We start from the raw sequence: 8890 nt of genomic DNA, 5'->3' as shown, positions 1-8890 counted from the left end.
TGCACCTTCCGCCGACCACTGGCGACAACATCGATGTACTGTGGAGACCTCATGCCCCACGTGTTGAGCAATTCGGCGGTACGTCCACCCGGCCTCCCGCATGCCCACTATACGCCCTCGCTCAAAGTCCGTCAACTGCACATACGGTTCACGTCCACGCTGTCGCGGCATGCTACCAGTGTTAAAGACTGCGATGGAGCTCCGTATGCCACGGCAAACTGGCTGACACTGACGGCGGCGGTGCACAAATGCTGCGCAGCCATTCGACGGCCAACACCGCGGTTCCTGGTGTGTCCGCTGTGCCGTGCGTGTGATCATTGCTTGTACAGCCCTCTCGCAGTGTCCGGAGCAAGTATGGTGGGTCTGACACACCGGTGTCAATGTGTTCTTTTTTCCATTTCCAGGAGTGTATATTCCAGAGTTTTCCACGGTTTCCGTCTGGAATACAGCACCATAATGGTTAGACCTGAATTTATTGTGATCTTCCACGGTTGTGTGATAGAGTTAGATATAAGCCTCTCCACACATAGAAGTCGGCAACCTTGTACCAACCCATATTGCCCTAAAGAGAATGTATAGAAATTCTTTGAAAATGGTTAAGGTACCAAATTTTGGCCTATTTGCAAATGAACGTGGTTCATAGTTATTCATTCTCAGTAAATTTATAATATTGGACAATCGCTTTTTAATTGGTAGTAATCAAATTTAATTGGCATTTGAAGTTTGTTGCTACCACGAGGGGTATTTGTAGTATCACCTTTTTCCTGTTACTTTGTCTCCTTAAGTACAAATCTTTGTGTGTAACTGCGCAAGTGATCTACTGTAGCCTACCTATATGGATCAAAGACTCGTTACGAGAGAAAGAGAGAATCTCTGCATCATGATGTAAAAAACTCTAGATATGATGTGAAACATTGCATGTGCTGCTTCTGGTTTAGCAATTGCGGAGAGTATGATCGCAGCGGAACCTTAATTAGCGGTATTATTTGAAGCTGCCATTTTGAATACAGAATGTAATTTGATTAACTATGATATTTCATCTCAAGTAAGATGATAATGTATCCTGAAATGTACCTATGAAGCTCATTTATATAAAAATATAATTTCATGGATGGAAACGGTACATTTGATTCTTTGGTCACTTTAACTTTCCTCTTGTCTGTGACTCGGGAAATTATTTGATGTGTCGTAACTTGTAGGCAACTTTGTATTCTCGGAAATCAGTAAAGCCTGTGCAACGGTCGTTTATGCTCTATTTCGAGATACTAATTTCTGGACTTAATGGGGAGAGAAGTTAAACTACACTTTGACCAGCCACCAAATGAAGATCCACAGTGAGACCTTTACAACACTGTCAGATGCTGATAACGGAGTCTCACATGAGCACACGGCATCCAAGTGTACTTCAGTGACCACTCAATATCTCATGCTGTTCGCGCCCCCATATGTATCGTACCAGGCCTGGTAACAACGCTGAAGACCAACACTATAGCACTCTAGTGGCCGTTCTACCTGTCACAGAGAATGGCAGCTGTAACCACTTACGTACCCACTGACAGTATGTGCACGTATGAAGTTAAATACGCGTTCGGCGGTGTCTTCTATGTGCTTAACATTTTTAGGTCAGGCATTATTCGCTCAGGTACAACATGTCAATACATAAGCCCAAGATTAGTTTTACTCAAGTTACATTTTACATCAAATGGTTATTATAACAGGACTGCTTCAAAAATACTTTTAAAGGATCTTTGATAATAGCTACACTGTAACTGGTGACAAAATTAAGCACAGAACTTACAGCCCTATCATGGCGCAATCCCATCGCATTTGTCCACAATCGCAATTTAGAGTTGTGCGCTAATGATTCTGCAATATTTTTAAGCACTTGAAGTAACAGAGAAGAAATATTGTGCATGTTCTCATACGTTAATCATGTTCCATTGATCCTGTCGACAAGGAGATTTATTAATTTTGTGGACTGAGTCAAATTACACGTTAACGACAGATAAAGTAACTTCAATTGTGAACTGTATAGGAAACAATCACTTCTGCTTAGTACTATTCACACTTCCGCCATCTCAACTTAATTTGGTAAATCAGAAAGAGAGCTGCTGCTGCTCTGAAAAATGCTGGAGCCATCTCAGGCTGTACAGCTGCTCTTGCTGCTGGTGTACTACTAACTTGATTGCAATGGTATACTGCAAAGGAAATGTTTACCTGCAACCGTAAGTACTGAGTCCTATTTACAGCATGTTACTACTTCTCAGACATCTTTACAATGAACGCTGCTGTTTGCCACATAGCTTACGTGCTACTAATATATTCAGATTACAGATAATGAGATTTCTGGGGAAAATGTGTGTGTAGATTGAGAGGATAGGCTAATGGGAAGTGAAGGTCATGTGTCTGTTGCAGTAGGCGGATTCAGTTCCACCGAGAGAAACTAGCTGCATGTGAGATTGTTTGGGCGAGACTCAGTATCTAAGAGTGAGCATAGACATAATCAGGTACTTCTATCGACCACACCACACATCCAAACGTAACCATAAACTTCGGAGAAAGACTAAGTTCTGAAGAGACGCAGGACTCTGTAGTCTCTAAAGGCGCAGGATGCTGAACTTTGAAAGTTTTAGTGGAGTCCACTGAAACATCTGAGGGCACCTGTGATAAAAATGTTGGCTGCAAATATGTTCTTTTTCGAGATTCATGTAGCAGCAGCACACATGGTAGGAGTTGCTGACTCTTCCAGCTCAGTGGCGCCTCTATTACAGTCTGAGGTCAGAGACCACACCTTCAGCAGGGGCAGTGTCATGCAAGATGCCAACCCAGAGGTCTGCATACATTGTCTACTCAGCTGGGATACCAGCAGTGGTGAGAGTTACTGTATCAATATGCTCTCAGAGATATCTGAATTTGCATCCAGGTCAGTAGCCAACAGCTCCGCAAGGGATGATGGTAACCATGCAAAAGTATGCCCTGGCTTCCCAACAAGATATGTCCAAGACTGATAGTCGCTCACAGGCAGAGCTAGGGGGGTAAACACAAATAAACCTCTCTGATATTGTGCATGCCTGAAAGCTAGGGAGAAGGAAGGAAGATTGCGTTTAATGTCCTGTCAACATCAAGGTCATTAGAGAAAGAGCACAGGCTCGGATTGTATCAAGAATGGAGAAGGAAATCGGCCGTGCCCTTTTGCAGGAACTTTCCTGGCATTTGCTTGGAGCAATTTAGGGCAGTCATGCAAAACTTACATCTGGTTGGCCAGACATGGGTTTGAAGCGTCATTCCCCAAATGTGAGTCCAGTGTGCTGAAAACTGCAGCATCTCACTTAGTCGCAGCTAGCAGGTCGCTTTCGATTAATCCCAGTGGGATGCTTGTTGAAGGTACTCAGGTCTTAACATCAGTGGTAGCATTCCATGACAGTATTGTGCAGCAGGCTGGCAGTGTCTCTCAGCTGAAGTGTCAACGCGAATATTTGGCAGCACATAATGCAACAGCTTTGACATGGATCCACTGTAACTTACAAGATTATCACATTAACTGATGACTGACTGCTAACTGCTGACAAGTGAACATGATCTAATGTATTCATTGCAAGACCTAGTATTTATGCTGGCTGGCTGATGCTGATAATGTTAGTAAGCTGTGACGATGAGCTAATTTTCGACCAGTTCTCTAAGTTCATCATCACACTACACCTTTCTGTAGTGTCCCAATTGTGGCTTTCAGTTCTTCAGCTTGACACATTCTGCTATGTCAGCAGGCTCAAAATCGTCCTTGCATCTGATTTGTATGTTGTTATGGCACCTTGCAGTGTCAGAATTTCATTACGATGTGGTCATTCTTCTGCAGTTGCACTTTGTGCTCTCAGCTTGAATCTTGCCACTGAACATCTGTAACAGTACTTGGTCATTTATGTTTACAATAGTAGAAAAATGTAAAATAAAAATGTAAACGATGCTTTGGTCCAATGGTATTAATTAAAATTTAATGCTGTTCAAGAAGTTCATGATTGTATGTTTTTCTGAATAAATTATGGAGTTTTTGAGCGTGCCCTTCTACGTGCGATATATCTCGAAATTGGTCCTGCACATATCTACTGTTTTGCTGCGACTCCCTCGCATCGCACCTGCTGGTTGCCTACAACAACAGCAAAGAGGGAACAGTTCTTGAAACACGAAATTCGTCCAGATTTTACAAATTTTTAGAAAATCCCAGGAAGGCCTTCCTTCCTAACCTGCACCAGAAAGTATTCAAAATATGATATCCGTATTCTGAATGTACCGATTTTCACGTGACCGGCGCTCTCCCTAGTAATTGATATACACAAGTTCAACTTTGAGATATAAGGCACGAAGTAACTAATGTACGTAGTAACTACCATGTTTTTTTATTATTTGATCTTGTATTTTCGACACTTTTCATTCATTTTTAAGCATTTTTCGTGCATATTTGCATGCATATTTTAAGGTTTTTATGATGCATATAATCTGGTCTCTACACGTTACATACATTTTTCGTTGATAATCATGCGCTGTACACATTATTTAGATGTCCGAGAAAGTTAGTTCCTAAGATCCTTCTTTTTCTTCTTAATTCTATGTTGTCTCCGTCGACTCCTTATGATGCTAAAACAAACCCATTATTTTATGTCACACTTCTTGTTCCTTATTTATACTAGTAAGCCACTCGACAGTTGTATATACTGTTAACTATTGGAGACTGGAGTTTTACATTTACAGGAGTAGTACACATACTGCTAGTAGAACAGTGGCAACACTTAGTTTTTTTGTTTTGGTTTTTGGGCGCAAAACTGCTACGGTGATTAGCGCCCGGTCTGTGACTTAGGAAAACCTAAACAACGAAACTGGAAACCAGTAGCAATGGGAGCAAAACTCAAAAAAGTGGGGAAACCAAAAACAGAAGGAAAGCTTAAAAAACCACTATGGACGGAGGGGTATTTGTCCCCAAAAAGAGCTTCAAATTACTGACGTCATCTCACTGGCACTACTGAACTCGAGAACGCGATTGGCCTATCACGTTCATCTGCTAAAATGGAAGATATATCAGGCGACAGCTGTAGACGGACGCGTAACGGAGTAAAATAGGGGCACTCAAGTAAAAGGTGTCTCACCGTCCACAGTTGAGAGCAGTGGGCATAGAGTGGGGGAGGATCGCCGCTTAAAAAATGTCGATGGCTAAAACACAGTGCCCTATCCGGAGTCTAGTTAAATTACCTCCTCCCGACGACGTGTTCGGGAGGAAGAGGTCCAAGAGCTTTCACGTCCCGCAATTTATTATTGGGAAGTGTCGACCAATGTGCGTGCCATAAAAGAGCAACACGACGACATAAAACACTCTGTAGATCGGCGAAGGGAATCATGCGAATAGCTGGCCAAAGAAGAGATACTGCAGCCTTGGCCGCTATATCGGCCACCACATTTCCACAGATACCAACATGTCCTGGGATCCAGAGGAATGCCACAGAGACGCTCCTCAAGTGGAGCAAGTAGAGGCAGTCCTGAATCTGATGGACCAGAGGGTGGACAGGGTAGAGAGCTTGGAGAATGAGGAGAGAGCTGAGAGAGTCTGAGCAGATAACATACTGTATCCGCTGATGGCGACGGATGTATTGGACAGCCTGGAGAACAGTGTAAAGCTCCACAGTATAAACTGAACATTGGTCTAGAAGCCGAAATCGATTTGGGGTGTCGCCAACGATATAGGCACTCCCAACACCAAACGAAGTTTTTGAGCCATCAGTGTAAATAAATGTGGCATCCTTTATTTGTGCGCATAGAGCAGCAAATGTCCGACGATAAACAAGATAAGGGGTACCATCCTTGGGGAACTGACAAAGGTCACGGAGCAGGCACGTGCGGGGCCGGAGCCTAGGCGGTGCTGTATACCAGGTTGTCACGAAAGTTTTAGGGAAGTGGAAGGAAAGAGAATGGAGCAGTTGACGGAAGCGGACTCCCGGTGGTAGTAGGGAGGAAGGGCGGCCAGCATACCCTAAATCCAAGGAGGCGTCGAAAAAAATGTCATGGGCCGAATTTGCAGGCATGGAGGACAGAAGGACAGCTCGCCGATTGGACAGCGGAGGTTCAGCAGTCTTAGCATAAAGTCTTTCCACAGGGCTGGTGTAGAAAGCTCCAGACACTAAACGTAAACCACGGTAGTCGATGGAGTCGAGACGCCGAACAATAGACCGCCGAGCAGAGGAGTAAACTAGGCTTCCATAGTCCAATTTCGAGCGCACTAAGGCGCGATAGAGGCGGAGAAGGACCACTCGGTCCGCTCCCCACGTGGTGCCATTCAGGACACGGAGGGTGTTGAGGGCTCGCAGACAGCGAGCCGAAAGATAGGAAACGTGGGAGGACCAGCACAACTTTCTGTCAAACATAAGACCCAAGAATTTAGCGACGTCCGCGAACGGAAGGTTGACAGGGCCTAGATGCAAGGAAGGCGGAAGAAACTCCGTACGACGCCCAAAAATTAACACAAACGGTCTTACTGGGAGAAAAGCGGAAGCCGGTTTCGATGCTCCAAGAGTGGAGGCAATCGAGACATCCTTGAAGACGACGTTCAAGAAGGCTGGTCCGTTGAGAGCTGCAGGAGATCGCAAAATCGTCTACAAGGAGAGGGCCCGAGACATTAGGAAGGAGACAATCCATAATTGGATTTATGGCAATGGCAAACAGTACAACATTTAGCACGGAGCCCTCGGGTACCCCGTTTTCTTGGGAGAAGGTACGGGAAAGAGTAGTGTTCACCCGCACTTTAAATGTGCGCTCTGCCATAAATGCACGAAGAAAAAGGGGCAGCCGACCTCGAAAGCCCCAAGAGAACAGTGTGCGGACGATGCCTGTCCTCCAACAGGTATCGTCTGCTCTCTCCAGAACAAAAAATATCGCTACTGTTTGGCGTTTCCGGAGCAAATTGTTCATGATATAAGTGGAGAGAGCAACAAGATGGTCAACTGCAGAACGATGCTTTCGGAAACCGCATTGGGCAATTGTTAAAAGACTTCGGGACTCCAGCCACCAGGCTAAACGGCAATTCACCATACGCTCCAAAACCTTACATACACTACTCGTGAGAGAAATGGGGCGATAGCTAGAGGGAAGATGTTTGTCCTTTCCAGGTTGCGGAACAGAAACGACAATAGCTTACCGCCATCATATGGGGAAAGTACTGTCGGTCCAAATTCGATTATAAAGGCGAAGAAGGTAACGCAGACTATGGTATGATAAATGCAGCAACATTTGTATGTGGATACCATCCAGTCCTGGGGCGGAAGAGCGAGAAGAAGAGAGTGGATGTTGGAGTTCCCACACGGAGAAAACAGTATTTTAGCTTTCACGATTTTGAGAGAAGAAGGCAAGAGGTTGCACTTCCGCTGCACGTTTCTTCGGGAGAAACGCTGGCGGGTAATTTGAAGAGCTCGAAATCTCAGCAAAGTGTTGACCCAATGAGTTAGAAATTGCGACGGGGTCCACTAATTTATCATGCGCGACAGTGAGCCCAAAGACCGGGGAGAAACTAGGCGCTCCAGATAACCGCCGAATCCGACTCCAAACTTCCGAGGAGGGAGTGAAGGTGTTAAATGAGCTAGTAAAGAAGTTCCAGCTTGCCTTCTTGCTATCGCGGATGACGCGACGGCATCGCGCACGGAACTGCTTATAGCGGATACAGTTGGCCAAAGAAGGATGGTGTCTGAAAACACGAAGGAGCACGTCGCCGCTCACGCATTGCGTCACGGCATTCCTCATTCCACCAAGGAATTGGGGGGCGCCGGGGCAATTCGGAGGTGTGACGTATTGAACGTTCCATACATGTAAGAATAATTTCTGTAATATGAGTGACCTCATCGTCGACGCTAGGAAAGTGACGGTCATCGAATGTCGCTAGAGACGAAAAAAGTGTCCAATCGGCTTTGGGAAACTAACAGCCTGTCGGGCACATATATGGCAGTTGTGGCTGCAATCGGACACGTGGAAAGTGGTCACTCGAGTGTGTATCAGCAAGAGCGAACCATTCGAAGCACCGAGCTAGCGGAACAGTACCAACCGAAAGGTCCAAATGAGAGAAATTTGTCGTGGAGGCAGACAAAAATGTAGGGCCCCCAGTGTTGAGGCAAACAAGATGCGCTTGGTGGAAGACGTCTATCAATAGTGAGCTGCGCGGACAAGGATGTGGAGTTCCCCAAAGCGGGTGGTGGGCATTGAAGTCCCCAACCAGCAAATAGGGGGGCCGAAGCTGACTAAGAAGATTAAGGAGATCAGCTCGTGCCATTGGTGGGGATGATGGAATGTAGACAGTACAAAGAGAGAAGGTGTATCCAGAAAGGGAAAGACGGGCAGCGACAGCTTGGAAGGAAGTGTTTAAGGTGATTGGGTGATAATGGAGAGTATCATGGAGAAGAATCATAAGTCCTCCATGTGCTGGGGTGCCTTCAACAGAGGGGAGATCAAATCGAACTGACTGAAAATAGGGGAAAACACAGGGGTCGTGGGGACGCAGCTTTGTTTTCTGAAGACAGAAGATGACCGGCGAGTAGGATCGTAAGGGGATCGACAATTCATCCCGATTGCCTCGAATGCCGTGGATATTCCAGTGGAAAGTGGACATAGGGTGGACAGAAAATGGACGAATGTGACCAAGGTTGCCCTCAACTGAACAGCTGCTCAGAGCTTGCGACCGACAGCGTGGAACAGCCTTCAGCCAATAGCAGAAGATCCTGATCCATAGGCTGTTTGGGAGCAGCTCCTGCCATCAGCGAACGGCCGGTTGATCGGCCGCCAGCAGTGCCCCTCGGCGACACAGAAGACGGCCGAGGGCGGCTACCGCCAGGCGGTGATGTAGTGGAGACACGCTGTGGCGGAGGAG

Source organism: Schistocerca gregaria, chromosome 2, assembly GCF_023897955.1.
Source record: "Schistocerca gregaria isolate iqSchGreg1 chromosome 2, iqSchGreg1.2, whole genome shotgun sequence".
Taxonomy (NCBI): Eukaryota; Metazoa; Arthropoda; class Insecta; order Orthoptera; family Acrididae; genus Schistocerca; species Schistocerca gregaria.
Note: the sequence above shows the minus strand (reverse complement) of the source record.